The sequence below is a fragment of the Elephas maximus genome, chromosome 7 (assembly GCF_024166365.1).
Source record: "Elephas maximus indicus isolate mEleMax1 chromosome 7, mEleMax1 primary haplotype, whole genome shotgun sequence".
Classification (NCBI taxonomy): Eukaryota; Metazoa; Chordata; class Mammalia; order Proboscidea; family Elephantidae; genus Elephas; species Elephas maximus.
In genome coordinates this window covers 60,920,010-60,943,928 of record NC_064825.1, presented here as the reverse complement: position 1 = coordinate 60,943,928, position 23,919 = coordinate 60,920,010, and the positions used below count along the sequence as shown (strand labels likewise).

Sequence of the window (23,919 nt, the reverse complement as noted above, 5' to 3'; positions counted from 1 at the left end):
TTAAATAGCAGTCAAAACAGAGTAAGGGAAAAAGGAAATTTTTGTCAATGGATCATAATCCTGGACCTGGCCCTGGCTCTAATATATCACATGACAAAAAGTAAAAGTAGCATGAAGAAATAAGACTCTCAGAAATCGTCATAATGAGACTTACATGCCCAAGACCTTTTTGGAGGAAGAGAGGCCAAGATCAACCAGCAGCCTTGAAATTCTGAATAGGATATTAGCAGATTATATAGCTCCATGGCAGGCACACCCTCTTCTCGCCTCTCACCTCAGCTTCACCTGTGATGGACAGTTCTCACTCACTTGGCACTGCTGACATTTCCACCTCGAGGACCTGATGACTGATGGCAGTCTCTCAGCATTCTGCTCCAGGGCTTTGGAATTATGGGCAAGTAAATACCCTCAGAGACAACCTTCAACCAATGAGCAATAATAGCATTTGATGAATAAATGTGTTAGATATATCTTGGAGGCATTCTGTGTGTTTCTTAGAAATTGAGCCCTACAGAATTGAGCCCCATTGTGTTTATCAACCTTTTTCATAACCTACCCCCTAAGGAGCCTTTTTAGAATATTCTACCCTAATCAACACCCCCACGGAATTTTATAGCATACTTTTACCATATATCCATTCATGTACTGTGATCTTTTGAAGGGCCAAGTATCGTTGCGGTATCTAGGATTTTTCTGCCTTCCAATAACCTTGGGGGCTATATTGCCCCCATTGAGAATGTATGGCCTACAGTAACAACTTCAGAAATCCGCACTCTATCAGATTTTAGTTGGCCCCTGTCTCATGCCTCCTGCTTCCTTATCTTTGCTTCCTGGGTTCACTTTTCAAGTGAACCACCTGCACTTAAGTTCTCTTCTTAGGTTCTGCTTTAGGGAACCGAAAATGAAACAGAGAGTTGATGCTGCTGTTTTTGTTGCTGTCAGTTGCCATTCCATGTATTACAGAGGAGAACTGCTCCATGGGGTTTTCTTGGCTTATCTGCTCCCCTAGATATTTTACCCCCAACTATTGATACAATTTTTCTGTTGTACAAAATGTATTTACATTCAAGTTGCTCTTTTTTCCTAGTTCATAAATTCCTCTCGGAATGACTATTAGTGATCTTATCTCCATCACTTGACAGAGATAAGTTTTCTAATAATATCTCTTGAGCAAATCTATAAACATGTATCCCACAGACATACTACCACACACACAAATTTACACATATTTTACTTATATAACCCATACACACTTATACAACCAGAAACAATAAAATGTGAGTAAAGTATAACAGATACAGTATCTGTTGGAGCAATCAGTGGGTGCCCCCAGGAATGACCAACTAGAAAAATGAAGCATGCTCACCTGGGCTTGGCAATAGAAGAATTTGCAAAAAAAAGTTTTTATTCTTCCTACCTTTTGCTCAAGAAGTACTAAAGATTATGAATTGGACAAATAATTTACTTTCCATCTAAGACCAGGGTAATGTATGTTCATTGTGACAAGGGATAGAGCAAGGTACTGGTCTTACAGCATCAAAGCCATTCATATACTGTCCTAATCATGGCATTGGTCCCATCTCATTTTCTGGAAGATCCAGTTTCCTGGTAATCCCTGCCTGCTGGGCTTGGTAAAAGTAAAAAGGGATGGAAAGTTAGAGTCAGCTAAGGGCAGGTAGTAGTATCTGGTAAGAATGTTGTCGTTTGAAGATGACATTAGTGTGGGAAGCTGTTACTTAGAGATTTGGGGGTGGGGCGGATATTATGTGTAGAATCTAATCCCTTGCAGGCAACCTGTAGCAGAATTTCTACACTAAGAGTTCTATGTAAGTAGAGTTAAAGACAGGTTAAAAGAAAGAAAAATGGTGCTGAAGAAGAATGCTCAATTCTCTGCAAGTCCTGTAGAAGCTCCTAAAGAGATATAGCCCCCTTGACACATTCCCTACTCTCACCTGGTGTGCTCAGCTGAGCTAACTAAGCACAGAGCAGTGGATTGGTGAGGGGAGTCCATGGCTGAGTGGGAGATGGTGAAACCTTGGCAGCTTGAAGATACAAATCCCAGTAGGCAATTCTTACTGTATTTTTATTCTAGGCACTCAGAATGTTTCTCTATCCTAACCTTATACCAACCACTTATTTCAAGCACACAGATCAAAATTCTCCAAGGGCCTGAATAGTTTTCCTGAGAGGAACTGATGTAAACAGGGAATTCCCATGAGCTCTCACTTTGTAAGATACCCTTAAACCTTTTGTATTATAATTGTAAATACAGACTGAAATCTCTGGACTGCACCTGATTCAAGTTCTGTTAAGAAAAGGGAAAAATTCAAATGGGCGTATACAAGAAAAATATTATACATTCCAATATGGACAGGTCAGTTTTTTCCCACATCAGCTCAGATTGTCTTTTGCCTTCTTATTGCCTTTCTAAGAAAGCTAAGTACTCAATAGTATTTCATAAGAAAAATTGGATTATTATATTGGTTATTTTTAGTTGTACTGATTAATGTGAAAATATTTAAAAGGAAATTGAGTACATACTTCTAAAAGGTAAATCAATTGTAAAGTCTTGGTTGTCCAAAATCTAGGCCACCTCATTTGTGTTGGAAGTGTTTTTAGATATTGATTCTGTCTGCTCTTGGGGTAGCCTAGTTGAGCCTGAGGTAACCATGCCTTCTAGAACTAAGACTAGTTTCCCTCATATATAGTGACCATATAATCATATAATTTTTTCATTTTCTCACCATTTTATTTCAGATTGGAGTTTATATTTGTGGTGTTCAGTGAATATACACATTTTATCATTTAGACCTTGCAGACACCACATAGAGAGGTCCATTGGGAGTGGAACTGTGACTCCTGCCAGCAGACAGCATCCAATGGCAGACGTGTGAGTGGAAAACATTCAGATAAATTCTAGCCACTTTTTTTTTTTTTAAGATGTCCGAGTTGGAAAATAAGTGGAGGAGAAGCAAACCATGCCCCCTAAACCTTGCTGAAGTTGCAGACTAACAAGCTACTAAATTTTGTTCACACTAAAAACCTTCAAAATAGAATATTCTAAATGATTTAAAAGTTTTATGACTTATAAAAATGTCTAGCAAGAGTAACTAATATCAGTGAATATGAAACCCTACTAGCTGAATTTCAGCAAAAATATTTGCATAATTGTGTATGGATTTCAAAAATGAATATCATGGTTTTTGCCAACAAACCATCCTTTGCATTTGAGCTGCTGGATCCTACTGAGTTGCACAAATTGCATAAACTATGCAAGTTCTTACATAACACTAGGACAGAGACTGGCTGTCTATTGTCCCAGAAGTAATGAAACCTGGCTATTGTAGGTTCATTCACTGTTCAACAGAATAAATTCAGGTTCATCTCTATAGTCTACTTCATCTAAACTGAGAAGGTTTTTACCATGCTCATCTATGTCCTAATTAAGAAATTCAATATTTTCTATACATTTTTAAGTTTGTGAATTATTAAAGAACCATTGGTAATTCACAATCATATTATATTAAAACTGGAAGGGAATTTAGAAATCATCCTATTTAATCTCTTATTGTTCTGTAAATGAGAATTTTGATTCCCCGGAAAAAGTGATAGGGCTCGGCTAAAAACTCACAATCTGTAGTCTCAAGGCACCTACCCAATATCTCCTCTTCACTGACAAAAAGTTTGCTTTCAGTCCTCGTCTTATTTGACTATCCTTTTGCATTTATCACTATTTAATATTCCTTAAATCTAGGAAATTTTACTTTCTTATATTTATGATATCACTATGGCCAAATTCCCCTATTAGATCTTGGATAATTCTTTATTAATTTCTTCATTCTATCTTAATTGCATCTTTAAATTTGGTTTTAACTAGGATGTCTCCAATTGAATAAATAATATAATTTCAGAGAAAAGTTCTAAAAACACACTAAAACAATAATGGAGCTAGAGAATGACCGGGAGTGACACTGCCTTCCAAAATATGTTCAGGGAGCCCATGGGGAGCTGACAATTGTATGGACAATGTGCTGACAACATTGAGAAGAAGTCCAGTGTGCCAAATCTGATAGGCAGAGCATTCCAGTGCAAAGTTTGGATGTTCGGATGAGCTTAACATTTTTTAGAATGACAAAGAAAGTCATTGTGGCTGAGTGTAACGGCTATGGGGAAAGGGGTTTTAGGCATATTCAGGGTTTAGGTTAAGTAAATTTGAAGGGTATAGTTAGGATTTTTATTCCAAGTGCCATTGGAGAATTTTAAGCAGGAGTATAACGTGATTTGAGTTGCCTTCCTTTAAAAGAAAGCATCTGGATGCTATATTGAAAATCTATTTTAAGGATTAGGAAGTTCATATAAGATAAGGTTCAAGAGGCTTGTATTAGGATGGTATCAGTGGACTGTGAGAAAGTTTCCAGATTTAGGGAGAAATCTTAATAGTGTAGCTAAGAGGACTATAGACATACTACAGGATAAGCCAAGGAAGTTCAGTATAACTTAAGTTTTTGGACTGGGCATTTAAATAGATGGTAATGCTTTTATTGAGACCCAGACAGGGGAGGACAATTAAGTGTCATGTTTTGAATATGTTTGGTTCAAGTGGAAATCAAATATAGACATATTTGGCTGTGCCTGGCTTCACATTAACAATTTACACATATTGCTGTGAAAAACAAATCATGGCTGTTTCCTCTCCCCTTTCTCATTTCCTAATTGCCCCTTAGGTATTGAATTGGTTATTTTTTTCTTCTATAAACTTTGCCTGTCTAAAAACCAAAACAAAACCCATTTCCATAGGGGCGAGTCTGACTCATAGTGACCCTGTAGGACACAGTAGGACTGCCCCATAGAGTTTCCAAAGAGCGCCTGGTGGATTCGAACTGCCAACCTTTTTGGTTAGGAGCCATAACATTTAACCACTGTGCCACCAGTGTTTCCTTGCCTCTCTAGATTTGGTAAATTTTGGCTTTTTGTGCTCCTATGCCACCTTGTCCATGACTTCTTGCCTTTGAATTCACTATTTATTTTTCCTTTCACTCTGTTGTTGTTGTTGTTAGTTGCTTTCAGGTAGATTCTGACTCATGGAAACCTTATGTATACTAGAACAAAACTCTGCCTGGTCCAGTACCATCTTCATAATCATTGGTATATCTTTGTCCATTGTTGAGGTTATTGTACCAATCCATCTCACTGAGTTTTTTTCTCTCATCTTCACCAACCTTCTGTTTCAACAAATGTGATGCCTCTTTCTAGCTATTGGTTTATCCTGATAAGTTCATTTAACCTTTAAAATATTCTCTATATTTGTGTTATCTTGTTAGTGGAGAAGAAGTTCTTTTAAGTAAGGTACTGAGTTTTATTCATGTTGTGCTTGCATATAGCAGGCAATCAATCAGTATTTGTGAAGAAGAAAATAAGCTCAGACAATAAACCAAGGAGAAGAAAAAATGTAGGCTTTGAAGACATTGCTGTCGATCACATTTCTAAGTACTTATGAAAAATTGTCAGAAATAACTGCCTCTGATGGCTATCTTCCAGCCAGCTTTCTGAGAGCCCACTTCACATCCTTGTTCCTCAGGCTATAAATGTTGGGGTTCAACATGGAAGTCATAGCCTAATAGAACACAAAGATGACCTTATCCTTTTCACTCATTCCCTTGGAATTGGGTCTCATGTAGGCAAATATTCCAGAACCATAGTAGAGAGCCACAACAGTGAGATGGGAACTACAAGTGGAGAAGACCTTGAGCCTCCCCTCCCCTGACTGGATCCACATCACAGTGGAGAAAATATGCCAGTAGGAGACAAAAATGAGGAAGACAGGAGCTAGGAGGATCACCACACCCATTGAAAAGAGGGCCACCTCAGCCTGGTAGGTGTCTGCGGAAGCCAGCTTCAGGAGTGTGGGAGGATCACAAAAATAATGATTAATTACATTCTGCCTCTGGTAGGGGAGACACAGTGTAAATTCACTGTCCACTGAACACACAAATGCCCAACTGATCCAAGACACTATGGCCAGCTGGACACAAACCCTCTGGGTCATAATGGTGGAGTAGTTCAGGGGCTTGCAGACAGCCACATAGTGGTCATAGGATATCACCACTTGCATTGCACACTCTCTACACCCTGCTAGGATGAAGACAACTATCTATATTGAGCCTCCCACAAAGAAAATGGTTTCCTTTTTCACAAGGAAGTGGACTAACATCTGGGGAACGATGCTTGTTGAGAAACAGAGGTCAGCAAAGGATAAGTTTTTGAGGAAAAAATACATGGGAGTGTGAAATCGAGAGTCAGTTTGGGTAAGGATTATTATGAGCAGACTCCAAATACAGAGAGAAGGTAAATGATGACGAAAACACAGAGCAACAAGATCTGGACCTTTGGATCCTGTGAAAGACCCAGCAAGATAAATTCAGCTACAGAAGTTTGGTTTTCTTTTCCCGTTGATGTTTATTCCTATTTAGCTGTAAGCAGAAAAAGAACAGTTGCATTCTAAATGTGTGACTTCAAAAATTCTGTAAATACGTGTAATGTTAACAGGTATACCTTATCGGACTATTGGGTTTCGGTTGCTTCTGACCAGGTGCCAGTTACTTTGGATGTATGTTTTTTCCTGCAATTTAAAGTTTTTTGGGCTTTTTTGTTTTTTCCTTTCTTGATCCAACTGGTAAGCTGAGTATCACACTCTAGATGATTGTTCATCTTATCTTGATGTTCAGATATGTACATATTGTAACTACAGATATATCAGGGGAGTTATCTTTCATTTAAATGTATTATTCTTTTTTTCAAGAAATACTTTGTATTTACTTCAACTTGGGATCTGAGAATGAGATGAACTGGTTTAGTGAAGAAAAAAGACCATATCTATGTGGGTGTGTGTATATATATATATATATATATATATATATATCCCGAAAGAACAAATATATATACATACATATATTCTTATATTTCAAAACACCTGCAATTCCAATAGACCCACCCCCAGCCTTAGGAGGAGAAAGGAATCCACTCTATAGAATGGGATGACACAGAATGGAAAAGGAGGTTATAGACATGCTTGTCAGAACCCCATCAAACCCCTCACCAAAAATTTGATTGGTCTTGGCTCCCGTTCACTTATGGCACATCACAAAAGGTCATTTATTGGTGTGATATCCATCCAATAGGGAAATAATAGTCTCTTCAACAAATGATGCAGGGAAAATTGAATTTCCATATGCAAAAGAATGAAGTTGGACCCATAATTCACACCATATAAAAAAAACTAACTAAAAATGTATCAAAGACCTAAATATGAGGCCTAAAACCATAAAAATCATACAAGAAAGCATAGGCGCAATGCTTTGGAACCTAGCCTTCAACAATGAATTCTTGGATATGACACAGAAAGCACAAGCAACAAATGACAAAATAGATAAATGGAACTTTAGAAAAATTTAAAACTGTTGTATATTGAAGGATTTTATCAGCAAAGAGACAACCTATAGTCCGGGAGATAATTTTTGGGAACCATACATCAGATAAGTGTTTAATACCCTGGATATATAAATAATCCCTACACTTTAACAAGAAAAAAGATAAACAGCCGTATCAAAAAGTTGGCAAAGGATTTGAATAAACATTTCACCAAAGAAGATTTAGAAATGACCAAAAACACATGAAAAGATGCTCAACATCACTGGCCATTAAAAAAAAAAACTGTTGCTATCAGTAGATTTCGACTCATGATGGCTGCACATGTTACAGAGTAGAATTGCTCCATAGGATTTTCTTGGCTGTAATCCTTACAGACCCCCAAGTGACTGTCAGTTTGTCATACTGTGGGGGCTCACGTGTTGCTGAGATGCTGGAAGCTATGCCACCGATATTCAGATACCAGCAGGGTCACCCATGGAGGACAGGTTTCAGCTGAGCTTCGAGACTAAGACAGACTAGGAAGAAGGACCCAGCAGTCTACTTCTGAAAAGCATTAGCCAGTGAAAACCTTATGCATAGCAGCAGAACATTGTCTGATATAGTGCTGGAAAATGAGCCCACCAGGTTGGAAGGCACTCAAAAGATGACTGGTGAGGAGCTGCCTCCTCAAAGTAGAGTTGACCTTAATGATGTGAACGGAGTAAAGCACGGTTCAGAATGAGAAGAAACAGCTGCAAACATCCATTAATAATCAGAACCTAGAATGTACAAAGTATGAATCTAGGAAAATTGGAAATCGTCAAAAATGAAATGGAACACATAAACATTGATATCCTAGGCCTTAGTGAGCTGAAATGGACTGGTATTGGCCATTTTGAATCAGACAATCATATAGCCTACTACGTTGGGAATGACACCTTGAAGAGGAATGGTGTTGCATTCATCATCAAAAAGAACATTTCAAGATCTATCCTGAAATACGATGTTATCAATGATAGGATAATATCCATACGCCTATAAGGAAAACCAGTTAATATGACTATTATTCAAATATACACACCAAACACTAAGGCCAAAGAAGAAGAAATAGAAGATTTTTATCAGCTGCTGAAGTCTAAAATTGATCGAACATTCTATCAAGATGCATTGATAATTACTGACGATTGGAATGTGATAGTTAGAAATAAAGAAGAAGGATCAGTATTTGGAAAATATGGCCTTGGTGATAGAAACAACGCCAGAGATCGAATGATAGAATTTTGCAAGACCAACAACTTCTTCATTGCAAATACCTTCTTTCACCAACATAAATGGTGACTATACATGGACCTCACCAGATGGAACATGCAGAAATCAAATCGACTACATCTGCGGAAAGAGACAATGGAAAAGGTCAATATCATCAGTCAGGACAAGGCCAAAGGCCAACTGTTGAACAAACCATCAATTGCTCCTTTGCAAGTTCAAGCTGAAACTGAAGAAAATCAGAGCAAGTCCATGAGAGCCAAAATATGACCTTAAGCACATCCCACCTGAATTTAGAGATCATCATCAGAATAGATTTGATGCATTGAACACTGTGACCAAAGACCAGACGAATTGTGGGATGACATCAAGGGCATCATACATAAACAAAGCAAGAGGTCATTGAAAAGAGAGGAAAGAAAGAAAAGACCAAGATGGATGTCGGAGGAGACTCTGAAACTTGCTGTAGGACATGGAGCAGCTACAGCAAAACAAAGAATTGATGAAGTTAAAGAACTGAACAGAAGATTTCAAAGGCAGTCTTGAGAAGACAAAGTATTATAATGACATGTGCAAGGAGCTGGAGATGGAAAACCAAAAGGGAAGAACAAGCTCAACGTTTCTCAAGCTGAAAGAACTGAAGAAAAAATTCAAGCCTAGAGTTGCAATAGTGAAGGATTCCATGGGGAAAATATTAAACGACACAGAAAGCATCAAAGGAAGATGGAAGGAACACAGTCATTATACCAAAAAGAATTAGTTGATGTTCAACCATTTCAAGAGGTGGCACATGATCAGGAACCGATGGTACTGAAGGAAGAAGTCCAAGCTGCTCTGAAGGCATTGGTGAAAAACAAGGCTCCAGGAATTGATGGAATATCAATTGAGATGTTTCAATAAACAGATGCAGCACTGGAGGTGCTCACTCGTCTATGCCAAGAAATATGGAAGACAGCTTCCTGGCCAACTGACTGGAAGAGATCCATATTTATGCCTATTCCCAAGAAGGGTGACCCAGTCGAATGTGGAAATTATAGAACAATATCATTAATGTCATACGCAAGAAAAATTTTGCTGAAGATCATTTAAAAGTGGCTGGAGCAGTATATCGACAGGGAACTGCCAGAAATTCAGGGTGGTTTCAGAAGAGGATGTGGAACCAGGGATATCATTGCTGATGTCAGATGGATCCTGGCTGAAAGAGAATACCAGAAGGATGTTTACCTGTGTTTTATTGACTATGCAAAGGCATTCAACTGTGTGGATCATAACAAATTATGGATAACATTGCGAAGAATGGGAATTCCAGAACACTTAATTGTGCTCATGAGGAAACTTTACATAGATCAAGAGACAGTTGTTTGAACAGAACAAGGGGTTACTGATTGGTTTAAAGTCAGGAAAGATGTGCGTCAGGGTTGTATTCTTTCACTATACCTGTTCAATCTGTATGCTGAGCAAAAGCTGGACTATATGAAGAAAATTGGGGCATTTGGGTTGGAAGAAGACTCATTAACAACTTGCGTTATGCAGATGACACAACCTTGCTTGCTGAAAGTAAAGAGGACTTGAAGCACTCACTAATGAAGATCAAAGACCACAGACTTCAGTATGGATTACACCTCAACATAAAGAAAACAAAACTCCTCACAACTGGACCAGTGAGCAGCATCATGATAAATGGAGAAAAGATTTAAGTTGTCAAGCACTTCATTTTACTTGGATCCACAATCAACAGCCATGGAAGCAGCAGTCAAGAAATCAAAAGATTCCTTTGCATTGGGTAAATCTGCTGCAAAGGACTTCTTTAAAGTGTTGAAGAGCAAAGATGTCACCTTGAAGACGAAGGTGCGCCTGACCCAAGTGAAAAAAAAAAAAGTTTTTTTAAGCCATAGTATTTTCAGTCTCACCATATGCATGTGAAAGCTGGACAATGAATAAGGAAGACTGAAAAAGAATTGGCGCCTTTGAATTGTGGTGTTGGCAGAGAATATTGAATATACCATGGACTGCCAAAAGAATGAACAAATCTGTCTTGGAAGAAGTATAACCAGAATGCTCCTTAGAAGCAAGGATGGCAAGGCTGCGTCTTATATACTTTGGACATGTTGTCAGGAGGGATCCGTCCCTGGAGAAGGACATGATGCTTGGCAGAGTACAGGGTCAGCGGAAAAGAGGAACACCCTCAACGAGGTGGATTGATGCAGTGTCTGCAACACTGGGCTCAAGCGTAACCTTGTCCTGTGACTGTTCAGATTTAGGCTATGTGCTTCAACATCGCCTCACACCCCTTGGGCAAAAATTACCCTCCCTGAGAGAGTTATTTAAATTAATTGAAGGATTATTCTTTTTAGTGGAGAAAGAAGCCAAATTTGAGTTCTATTTAACTGTTTTTACTTTTCCAACACATATAACCAATCACTGTATGGAAAATCTGGTAGCTTCGGCCACAAAGTACATACAAATGAGTATGTTTAGTAATAATTACTAAACATGTATGAAACCCATGTCTTAGTCTTCTTTTCAGTTCCCTGAATTCTGTCTTTCCCCTTTCCAGGCCATCTATATTAGCTTCCTCAAGCAGTATGATTCCCTTTTTAGTTTTATTTTATTTATAATATTAAGATAACTTATACCTCTATTTTTATTTCCTTCACCATAATTTCTGAAGAAGGAGTTTTTAAATTTTAATTCTTTCCTCAGATCACATTGTGCCCTGGGAAGCCCAAGATTCTTCTGAGTTATTGAATGTTCCATAAATGCAACTTGTCATCAAGCATCATCCAAATAATGAGGAGTTCCAGGGTCAAGAAGTAGACACAATTAGTCAAATTCTTCTTTCTGTAATAATAAAAAAAAACTTCGAGCTAGTCTTTGAAGAGGACATAAATGGATAAATCTCACAAATTAATTTGGCATCAAAACTGAACTATTTATATGTGTTATGAGAAGCCATCCAAAAAGTCAAAATGTGTTTAAACATTCTAGGAGGGTAGATATTTCTTCATTCTACTTTAAAAGCCAGGGCTCTAAAAATAGACAGAGAATTATTAATCTCCACTTCTAGAATCTTCAAAACCCAGTACCAAAAACCCAGTGCCATCAAGTCGATTCCGACTCATAGCGAGCCTGCAGGACAGAGTAGAACCGCACCACAGAGTTTCCAAGGAGCGCCTGGCAGATTTGAACTGTCGACCCTTTGGTTAGCAGCCGTAGCACTTAACCACTAAAAAAAAAAAAAACCACTACGCCACCCAAAATAGCTCAGTAGGCCAGAGTCAGTGTTTCCCCTGACCAGGTGGACCTTTTTTTTTTCTTTGTAATCAATATTCTTTTATTATCTTCAGGTTTTTAACTTCCCTGCTTCTCTGTCCTGCTTCCTCGACTATCCTTGGGCACTGATTATAGTTTCCATAGTCTCCTGCCTTAAAGCTGACTCTGAAATCTGAGAATATGCTGACAAGGAAAGTATTTACTGGTAGTACTACCTAAAGACCTATTTCTGACCAAGATCCAAAAGCTCGAATCTTGAATCTGACCTCATAATTCTGATTTGAGATCCTTAGATTTGTGTCTGTGATAGATTTGTTTTCAGGTCCTGTTCTGATCCCAAATTTTCTGCAGAGGATCTTGTGGCCTGTCATGACTCCAGAACCATGTCCTAGCACCAGATCATGGCAATAAGTTTTATGATAAAGTCTCTGTAGCTTGAACGACCCTTGCCACTCACTTGGATCTCACTCTACAATTTGGCATTATTATTATTAAACACATTGTCTTTTGGTACCCTAACCATGTGGCAGGACAACATTGCCAGTATTAGTGAGTCCATACTGGTGGGCTTCCCTACTGCCCCTTGGCTGCAGGTTCTGCTCTTCTTCCTCTTCCTCATCACCTACCTATTTGTGCTGTTGGAGAATTTGGTCATCATCCTTACTGTATGGGCCACTGGGTCCCTGCACAAGCCCATGTACTATTTTCTGAGCACTGTGTCCTTTCTGGAGGCCTGGTATATAACTGTCACAGTCCCCAAGATGCTGGCTGGATTTCTCCTTCACCCTAATACTATCTCCTTCCTGGGCTGCATGACTCAGCTCTATTTCTTTATCTCACTTGCCTGTATTGAGTGTGTGCTTTTGGCTGCCATGGCCTATGACCGTTATGTGGCCATATGCTGGCCTCTTCACTATCCAGTAATGATGACCACCGGGTTTTGTGTTCAGCTGACCATCAGTTCCTGGGTGAGTGGCTTCACCATCTCCTTGGCAATGGTATACTTCATATCCCAAGTTGTTTTCTGTGGTAACAATATCTTGAACCATGTTTTCTGTGATGTGTCTCCCATTCTCAAACTAGCTTGTGTGGACTTTTTTATGGCTGAGATAGTAGACCTTGCCCTAGCCATTGTCATCCTTGTGTTTCCTCTCTCAGCCACCATCCTCTCCTATGCATTCATTGTCTCTACCACCCTGCACACACCCTCAGCTAGTGGACAGCTGAAGGCCTTCTCCACCTGTGCCTCTCACCTCACCGTGGTGGTCATCTTCTACACAGCTGTAATCTTCATGTATGTTTGACCTCGAGCCATTGCCTCATTCAACTCCAACAAATTGATCTCAGTCATATATGCAGTCTTTACCTCTAAGGAATAAGGAGGTCAAGGATGCCAATAGAAAGACCATGACAAGTGGCTGAGCTGTTTTCTCGAGAGATTCTCTTCACTGAAGAGACACAGACATTCCTTTTCCTTTTGTTATTACTGACTTGACCTCCAAAAAAAAAACACTCCGTTTGGGGAAACCTTGCAATTATACATGTATGGACTTAGCACAATGATTTAGAACCAGAGAGCAAAGAAAATTCCCTTTTCTGTCAGATCTTAACTGAACACTTTCTTTTATAACACAGTGAGTGAAATAGTCACAATTCTGAGAAACATACATTAGTAAAATGTTAGGAAATAATTTTAATTTTTATGAAGATGGGGTTAAGGAATAATCAGTTGTTATCAAGCTGTTTTTTGGTGAGATTTTTCCATTTTGATTTTATTTTGTTTTGAAAGTCATCTCAAATCCTAGGGTGCTGCAAATGGTTTGCGCTCAACTGCTAACCTACAGGTTGGTGATTTAAACCCACCAGCAGTGCCATGGAAGAAAGACCTGGTCATTTGCTTCCATAAAGGTTACACCCAAGAAAACCCTACAGAGCAGTTCTACTCTGTAACATATGGAATTTCTGTGAGTCAGAATCGACTCGATGGCAATGGGGTTGGGTTTTGTTGTTTGCTCTCTACCTTTCTCTACCTTAGGAGTGGTGCACAAAGATAAGTTCTGTTGTAGTCAGATTTCATGGTTATGACCTGTTCTTTACTTTTCAGGGTGTGAGGGAACTGGTTCCTTTCAAAATCAATTGATCTTGTTGATAACTCATTTTAAATACTTTTTAAAATTTAGGAAACTAAGAGACAAACTTCCTTCAGTCTCTAATAAAAACACTATAGAAAGCTTGCGTGATTTTTAATATTTTCTCATGTCAGAAGGGAAAAAAACTATAGAAAAAGAGATCATACATAATTTCATGCTTTAGTTCCCTTCCTTTGTTGGAACATCTACATATAATCTTTTTGGATGAAATGTCTGGGGACCAGACCCAAGTAAATTAGTAGCAATTTGTTAAGTCCACTCCTTCTTAGGTGGAGGAAGCATCGGCATTGACAAGAAGCTAAGAGCTTTTGCTTGGATGGTACTTGGCCTGGACATGAAGGATTTTCCCAGAACATTCCCCTTCTCATTTCTTTTTCTTTTGATTTTGCAAACATGAATGCAATACCTTGAAGAGTAGTATATGCTTTCATTTGGCCATTATAAAATGATAGAAGAGAGATGAATTCTATGTGGCTCAGCAACAACATTGGATGAGTGAAATAATGAAATATGATCTCATAAGAATTTAAGGATGACCTCCAAAACCCCAAACCGACTGCTGCTGAGTTTATTCTGATTCATAACGACCCTATAGGACAGAGTAGAACTCTTCAAGGATGCTGTGCTCCCCTCACAAATTTATTTCTCACAGTTGTGGTGAAAAGTGTGTCCTCTGGACCCTCTCAAGATGTGTGAGCAGGTTTTATGTGATAAATACACTAACAATCCAGTCTCCCTAAGCTTTCAGATGTCTTATTTTAAAGTACAGCAAAGCAGTTCTGACATTTCAACTTCATTTGTTTTGGTCACTTTTAGGTCCCCGTTTCAGCCAACCAACAAAACAAACTGTTGGAGCCCTTTCTAACTCCTTGAGTTAAAACACTGAATCAAGAAACTCTGCTTAGAACCCCTGAGGGAGCAGGAGAGCAGTGAGATGGAGACCCCAAATTTCTCATAAAAAGACCAGAGTTAATGGTCTGACTGAGACTGGAATGATCCCAGAGGTCATGGTCCCAAGACCTTCTGTTAGCCCAAGACAGGATTCCCAGAGCCAACTCTTCAGACAGGGATTGGACTGGACTATGGGATAGAAAGTGATACTGGTGAGGAATGAACTTCTTGGATTAAGTAGACACATGAGACTATGTTGGGATCTCCTGTCTGAAAGGGGCATGAGAGGGTAGAGGGGATCAGAAGCTGGCCAAATGGACACAAAAATTGACAGTAGAGGGAAGGAGTACGTGATCTTATTAGGGGGAGAGCAATTAGGAGTATATAGTAAGGTGTAAAAAAAAAAAAGTTTTTTTTTTTTTTTTTTTAGTAAGATGTTTATAAATTTTTGTATGAGAAGCCTACTTACCTCTAAACTTTCACTTAAAGCAAAATAAAAATTAAAAGAGAAAAAAGAAACACTGTTTAGTGGGCCAATATCAATAAATTCAGCCTGACCCAACCTTAAGTTCCTTCCACTATGATCCCACACCCTTAATATCCATCCTCACGCATATTCCCCAGGTGTCCGTTTATATAAATATAAAAATCATGCGATTCTTTCGGTATGTAGCTAACCTCCTAATGAGTCACACTTTGTACCTCACCTTTTGAGGCCTGTTGTAAGTTAAGCCTAGAAGCAAGAAGGGTGGTAGGAGTACGTCCTGAGGATAATCAATAGTTCCTTGCAAGGCAACTGCCTCAGGGAAGAGCATTGCAGTTTCTTAAGACAAAGGAGGCCTAAACTGCTCAGCAAGGTGAAAAGGTTGCTTCTCTTCGCAAAGAAGACTTGGAATTTAGGGCTTCAAAGTTCCCAACTTTACTGGCACCTGCTCTTATGTTTCTATTCGAATTTTCAAGATCCTATACATGGGGTCAGAAACCCTGCTGGCTAATTACTACAGCTGTTAACCAAGAGATTGGCAGTTCAAATCTGCCAGGTGCTCCTTGGAAACTCTATGGGGCAGCTCTACTCTGTCCTATACGGTTGCTATGAGTCGGAATTGACTTGAGGGCAGTGGGTCTGGTTTTCTGGTTTTAGTATACACGGGGTCGTCATGAGTTGGAATTGACTTGAGTGGCAACAGGTTTGGGTTTTTTTTTTTTTATTATTTTATTCCTTCCCAATCAATGCCCTCACTTTAACAGAAGACACCCTGGGAAGTTGGAAAAATCAATTAGCATTATAATTCAGCCACTGGCCAGATGAACCTCTGGGTTCTCAGCCCTGAGCTTACAGAAGTTTTTTTTTTTTTTTTTTTTTAATCTGTATAGAAAATTTCAGGCCATTTATTCAGAGCTTGAACTGGGCATTTGAAGTCCTTTTTTTTCCTACTTTCTTCAGTCAGTTAGAAGCAACCAGCCAATTGCATTATACTACTTAGTTAGACTAAAATCTTTTAAGGTATCATACATATATCTCTATCACCATGTCGGAAACCTGTAGTGGTTAAGTGCTACGGCTGCTAACCAAAGAGTTGGCAATTCGAATCTGCCAGGCACTCCTTGGAAACTCTATGGGGCAGTTCTACTCTGTCCTATAGGGTCGCTATGAGCTGGAATTGACTTGATAGCATTGGGTTTGGTTTTTTTGGTTTTATCACCATGTCATGCAATAGACTACTGTTTGAGTCATCTAGTGCTGCTGTAACAGACATTCCACAAGTGGATGGCTTTAACAAAGAAAAATTTATTCTCTCACAGTCTAGTAGAATACAAGTCCAAACTCAGGATGTCAGCTCCAGGGGAAGACTTTCTCTCTCTATGGGCTCTGGAGGAAGGTCCTGGTCCTCAATCATCCCCTGGTCGAGGAGCTTCTCAGGCGCATGGACCCCATGTCCAAAGGACATGCTCTGCTCGTGGTGCTCTTTTCTTGGTGGTATGAGGTCCCCCTGTCTCTCTGCTTGCTTCCATCTTTTATATCTCAAGAGATTGATTGCCTCAAGACAAAGCCTAATCCTGTAGGTTGAATCCTGCTTCACTAATGCAACTGCCCCCCATCCTCCCTCATTAACATCAAAGAAGCAGGGTTTACAACATATAGGAAAATCACACAATACTGAGAATCACGGCCCAGCCCAATTGATACACACATTTTTGGGGGGACATAATTCATTCCATGACAACTACTAATGCCCTCTTTACCACTGGAAATAGTCATTAGTGCCTTTAAATCTAATCAGATTAGACAATCAGTTCTAGAAGACCCATAGCCGATTCAGAAAACTCATCCTTAAGATTCTGTTTCTCTAGAACTAAAGCCAGTACCAAAATCTTTACCGATCAAGGTTCAACCAAAGAAACATAATGAGTAGGAAAAATATATTAAGATTTCTTGCAGTGAATTGGAGTGCAGGAGTGTGGGTGTGGATGAGGCAACATCTGCCTGCATCTCTTCGTATGCCTGACCACACACTCTAGCGTAGCAAAAGTGCTGTACTGCCCAGTACATTCCTCTGGTGAATCCCATGTTAGGTTACTTCACATAGGCTTGCTTTTGGCACAGTGGCAGTCAGCTGTCACTGTCATCATCTGGACCATCAGGTAAATATCTTATGCCCGGATAAACCCCCCTCCACTGTTTCCTGCTGTTGGAGATTTCGTGGAAACAGGGCCATTTTCTCTCTTCAATGTAGGCAGTCTCTTCACTCCCCATGTCTCCAGTCTGCTGTTTCACTGGAAAATCTCTTGGGAAGTCTGGGAGAATCCTGTTTGAATGTTGGTGGTGGTGGTGTTAGTTGCTGTTGAGTGGATTCTGAGTCATAACGACCTTATGTGTGCAAAGCAGAACTGCTTCATAAGGTTTTCAAGGCCGTGACCTTTCAGAAGCAGATCACCACATCTGTTTTCCAAGGCGCAGATGGATGGGTTTGAACCACTAACCTTCCAGCTAGTAGTTGAGCACTTAACCATTTGTACCACCCAGAGACTCCTCAAGTATTCCCAAACAACCTGTTAATAAAGCAAATCTAAGTTTACTAGAACAGACTGCAGTGAGGAAGAGCAGTGTTTCAGAAGGGAGAAGGCAAAGAACTCCTGTTTATAGGGCTTGGGAGTCTGGACTTAAGAGGTTTAAAGCATGACTTTCAGGGTGAACAAACCGGAATTGGGCAGAGTTCATGAAATATTAGTTTAGAGTTGGTAAACATAGTAAGGTGAGGGCCTTAAACTATCTAACAAATTGTTTGAAAATTGAGCTCCTACCCTCTAAACTCAATGGTGTAGGCAAAGGAATCTTTCTAATCCAGGTGACCAGACTGTTATCGCAGATTAGTTAATCTGCCAGGATTTCCTGAATCAAGCGGCAAAATTATATACTGATATATTGTCTTTCCAGAGCAAAGGCTTCCAGGAACTAACAGCTAAGTCATGTTGAACAGCTGGTCTCAGTTTTCAGTTGCTTTTCGAGAAAGAAATTTAGGCTCATGGCAAACAAAAGAATTCCTACCATGCCTGCCTTGATAAGAGAGGAAACCAGAGAGGGTGACATTTATCCTCTTCTTAACACTTTCCTCCCATTTGAGTGGCATTGGGTCCAGATCTTCAGGTTTTGTGACTCAGCAAACATCCACTTTCAGAATATGAAGCTCTCTCCTCTCCATGGGGATAATCACAAACTCCCCACTCTCCAATTCCCTACCCAAGGAGTAGATGAGAATCTCGAATTATCACCTATAGACTCCACTTCCCCTTAAAAAGTTGGCCCTTTCTCCCCTATTTACACAGATAAGGTGTGTGTGAAGAGGGGAGAGATGGGTGGTGTGCCACCCCAGAATCTATGTAAATTGACCTTTGAAAATTTTGAATTGTCTAGGACCTTCTGAATTCAACTGTGAGGTGTCTTGACAGTTCTCTATATTCACACAGTGTAACACTTGTCTTCCTCACTACAATGGAAGGAAGGCAGAAACTGCATTTTTTACCTTCGGGCCTACTGTGCCTAGCACAGTGCATGGCATATGGTAGGAATTAATTATTCTTTAATTCATAAATGAAATTCAGTATCAGAAAGAATTTTTAGTGGATTAAAATAGGGGCCATCAGCATGGGGCTCTAACTGATGAGCTCAATTGAGCAGATACAACATGACAACATGAACACATATAAACATGCACCTTGTAAAGCATTCACAATCACTACTCCTTTTTTTAATAATTTTTATTGTGCCTTAAGTGAAGGTTTACAAATCAAATCAGTCTCTCACATATAAACTACTATATACCTTACTAAACTACATACTCCCAATTACCCTCCCCGCAACGAGACAGCCCGCTCCTTCCTTCCAGTCTCTCTTTTGGTGACCATTTTGCCAGCTTCTAACGCCCTCTACCCTCCCATCTCCCCTCCAGGCAGGAGATACCAACTTAGTCTCAAATGTCCACCTGATGCAAGTAGCTCACTCCTCATCAGTATCCCTCTTCAACCCACTGTCCAGTCCAATCCATGTCTGAGGAGTTGGATTCAGGAATGGTTCCTGTCCTGGGCCAACAGAAGGTTTGGGGACCATGACCACCAGAGTCCTTCTAGTCTCAGTCAGACCATTAAGTTTGGTCTTTTTATGAGAATCTGGGGTCTGCATCCCACTGTTCTCCTGCTCCCTCAGGGGTTCTCTCTTGTGTTTCTGTCAGGGCAGTCATTGGTTGTAGCCGGGAACCATCTAGTTCTTCTGGTCTCAGGATGATGTAGTCGCTGGTTCATGTGGCCCTTTCTGTCTCTCAGTCTCGTAATTACCTTGTGTCCTTGGAGTTCTTCATTCTCCTTTGATCCAGGTGGGTTGAGACTCATTGATGCATCTTAGATGGCTGCTTGTTAGCGTTTAAGGCCCCAGACACCACTCTTCAAAGTGGGATACAGAATGTTATCTTAATAGATTTTATTATGCCAATTGACTTAGATGTCCCCTGAAACCATGGTTCCCAAACCCCTGCCCCTGCTTTGATGACCTTTGAAGCATTCAGCTTATTTAAGAAACTTCTTTGCTTTTGGTTTAGTCCAGTTGAGCTGACCTCCCCTGTATTGAGTGTTGTCCTTCCCTTCACCTAAAGTAGTTCTTATCTACTATCTAATGAGTAAATACCCTTCTCCCACCCTCCCTCCCCCCTCTCCTAACCACAAAAGAGTGTGTTCTTCTCAGTTTAAACTATTTCTCAAGATCTTATAATAGTGCTCTTCTAGTATTTGTCCTTTTGCAACTGAATAATTTCACTCAGCATAACACCTTCCAGGTCCCCCATGTTATGAAATGTTTCACAGATTCATCACTGTCCTTTATCAATGCACAGTATTCCATTGTGTGAATATACCGTAATTTATTTATCCATTCATCCATTGATGGGCACCTTGGTTGCTTCCATCTTTTTTCTATTGTAAACAGTGCTGCAATAAACATGGGTGTGCATATATCTGTTTGTGTAAAGGCTCTTATTTCTCTAGGGTATATTCTGAGGAGTGGGACTGCTGGGTCATATGGTAGTTCTATTTCTAGCTTTTTAAGGAAGCTCCAAATCAATTTCCAAAGTGATTATATGATTTGACATTCCCACCAGCAGTGTATAAGTGTTCCAATCTCTCCACAGCCTCTCCAACATTTCTTATTTTGTGTTTTTTGGATTAATCCCAGCCTTGTTGGAGTGAGACAGAATCTCATTGTAGTTTTGGTTTGCATTTCCCTAATGGCTAATGATCGAGAGCATTTTCTCAGGTATCTGTTAACCACCTAAAAGTCTTCTTTAGTGAAGTGTCTGTTCGTATCCTTTGCCCATTTTTTAATTGGGTCTTTTGTCTTTTTGTGGTTAGGTTTTAACAGAATAATGTAGATTTTAGAGATCAGGCGCAGGTCCGAGATGTCATAGCGGAAAATTTTTTCCCAGTCTGTAGGTGGCATTTTTACTCTTTTGGTGAAGTTTTAGATGAGCATAGGTGTTTGATTTTTAGGCGGTCCCAGTTATCTGGCTTCTCTTTGTCATTTTTTATAATGTATTCTGTTTATGCCTTGTATTAGGGCTCCTAACGTCCCTATTTTTTTCCATGATCTTTATCGTTTTAGGCTTTATGTTTAGGTCTTTGATCCATTTGGAATTAGTTTTTGTGCATGGTGTGAGGTATGGGTCCTGTTTCATTTTTTGCAGATGGATATCTAGTTATGCCAGCACTATTTGTTAAAAAGACTATCTTTTCCCCAGTTAACGGATACTGGGACTTTGTCAAATAACAACTACTCATATGTGGATGGATTTATGTCTGGATTCTCAGTTCTTTTCCATTGGTCTATGTGTTGTTGTACCAGTACCAACCTGTTTTGACTACTGTGGGTGTATGATAGGTTCTAAAATCAGGTAGAGTGAGTCCTCCCACTTTGTTCTTCTTTTTCGGTAATGCTTTACTTATCCAGGGCTTCTTTCCCTTCCATATGAAGTTGGTGATTTGTTTCTCCATCAAATTAAAAAAGTCATTGAAATTTGGATCAGAAATGCATCTTATATATAGATCGCTTTTCCTAGAAAAGATATTTTTGCAATGTTAAGTCTTCCTATCCATGAGCAAGGTATATTTTTCCACTTATGTAGGTCCCTTTTGGTTTCTCGCAGTAGTACCTTGTAGTTTACTTTGTATAGGTTTTTTACATCTTTGGTAAGATTTATTCCCAAGTATTTTATCTTCTTGGGGGCTACTGTGAATGGTATTGATTTGGTGATTTCCTCTTCATTGTTCTTTTTGTTGATGTAGAGGAATCCTACTGATTTTTTGTATGTTTATCTTGTAACCTGATACTCTGCTGAACTCTTCTATTAGTTTCGGTAGTTTTCTGGAGGATTCCTTAGGGTTTTCTATGTATAAGATCATGTCATCTGCAAATAGAGATAATTTTACTTCTTCCTTGCCAATCTGGATGCTGTTTATTTCTTTGTCTAGGCTAATTGCTCTGGCTAGGACCTCCAGCACAATGTTGAAAAAGAACGGTGATAAAGGGCATCCTTGTCTGGTTCCCATTCTCAAAGGAAATGCTTTCAGGCTCTCTCCATTTAGCATGATGTTGGCTGTTGGCTTTGTATAAATGCCCTTTGTTATGTTGAGGAATTTTTCTTCTATTCCTACTTTACTGAGAGTTTTTATCATGGATGGGTGTTGGACTTTGTCAAATGCCTTTTCTGCATCAATTGATAAGATCATGTGATTTTTGTCTTTTGTTTTACTTATATGGTGGATCCCCTTAATTGTTTTTCTAATATTGAACCATCCTTGCGAACCTGGTATAAATCCCACTTGGTCATGGTGGATTATTTTTTTGATATGTTGTTGAATTCTATTGGCTAGAATTTTGTTGAGGATTTTTGCATCTATGTTCATGAGGGATATAGGTCTGTAATTTTCTTTTTTTGTGATGTCTTTAGCTGGTTTTGGTATCAGGGATATGCTGGCTTCATAGAATGAGTTAGGTAGTATTCCATCCTTTTCTGTGCTTTGAGATACCTTTAGTAGTAGTGGTGTTAACTCTTCTCTGAAAATTTGGTAGAACTCTACAGTGAAGCCATCCGGGCCAGGGCTTTTTTTGGGGGGAGTTTTTTGATTACCGTTTCAATCTCTTTTTTTGTTATGGGTCTGTTTAATTGTTCTAAATCTGTTTGTGTTAGTTTAGGTGGGTACTGTGTTTCTAGGAATTCATCCATTTCTTCTAGGTTTTCAAATTAGAGTACGATTTTTTGTAGTAATCTGATATGATTCTTTTAATTTCAGTTGGGTCTGTTGTGATGTGGCCCATCTCGTTTCTTATTTGGATTGTTTGTTTCCTTCCTGTATTTCTTTAGTCAGTCTGGCCAGTGGTTTATCAATTTTGTTAATTTTTTTAAAGAACCAGCTTTTGGCTTTGTTGATTCTTTCAATTTTTTTTCTGTTCTCTAATTCATTTAATTCTGCTCTAATTTTTATCATTTGTTTTCTTCTGGTGCCTGATGGATTCTTTTGTTGCTCACTTTCTATTTGTTCATTTTATAGGGACATTTCTCCGATTTTGGTTCTTTCTACTTTATGTATGTGTGCATTTATTGATGTAAATTGACCTCTGAGCACTGCTTTCGCTCTGTCCCAGAGTTTTGATAGGAAGTGTTTTCAGTCTCCTTGCATTCTATGAATTTCTTTATTCCCACCTTGATGTCTTCTATAACCCAGTCTTTTTTGAGCAGGGTATTGTTCAGTTTCCAAGTATTTGATTTCTTTTCCCTGATTTCTATTTTTATGGCCTTATGGCCTGAGAAGATGCTTTGTAATATTTTGATGTTTTGGATTCTGCAAAAAAAGGTTTGTTATATGACCTAATATGTGATCTATTCTAGAGAATGTTCCATGTGCACTAGAAAGAAAAGTATACTTTGCAGCTGTTGGGTGAAGTGTTCTGTATAAGTCTATGAGGTCAAGTTGGTTGATTGTAGCAATTAGATCTTTCGTTCCTCTACTGAGCTTCTTACTGGATGTCTTAATCTTCACCGAAAATGGTGTGTTGAAGTCGCCTACCATAATTGTGGAGATGTCTATCTCACTTTCGATTCTGTTAAAGTTTGTTTTATGTATCTTGCACCTTTATCATGGGGTGCATAAATATTTAATATGGTTATATCTTCCTGGTAAATTGTCCCTTTCATCATTATGTAGTTTCCTTCTTTATCCTTCGTGGTGGACTTAACTTAAAAGACTATATTTCAGAAATTAATATTGCCACTCCTGTTCTTTTTTGATTGTTGTTTGCTTGATATATTTTTTTCCATCCTTTGAGTTTTAGTTTATTTGTGTCTCTAAGTCTAAGGTGTGTCTCTTTAGGCAACATATAGAATGATCATGT

At 39.1% G+C, this 23,919-nt stretch overlaps 2 pseudogenes; one reads left to right on the top strand and one right to left on the bottom strand.

The window, feature by feature from the left end:
- Positions 1 to 5,527: 5,527 nt before the first annotated feature.
- On the bottom strand, positions 5,528 to 6,456 carry LOC126080081 (olfactory receptor 2D3-like; annotated as a pseudogene).
- A 6,011-nt stretch (positions 6,457 to 12,467) lies between these two features.
- On the top strand, positions 12,468 to 13,398 carry LOC126080080 (olfactory receptor 6-like; annotated as a pseudogene).
- Positions 13,399 to 23,919: the final 10,521 nt, after the last annotated feature.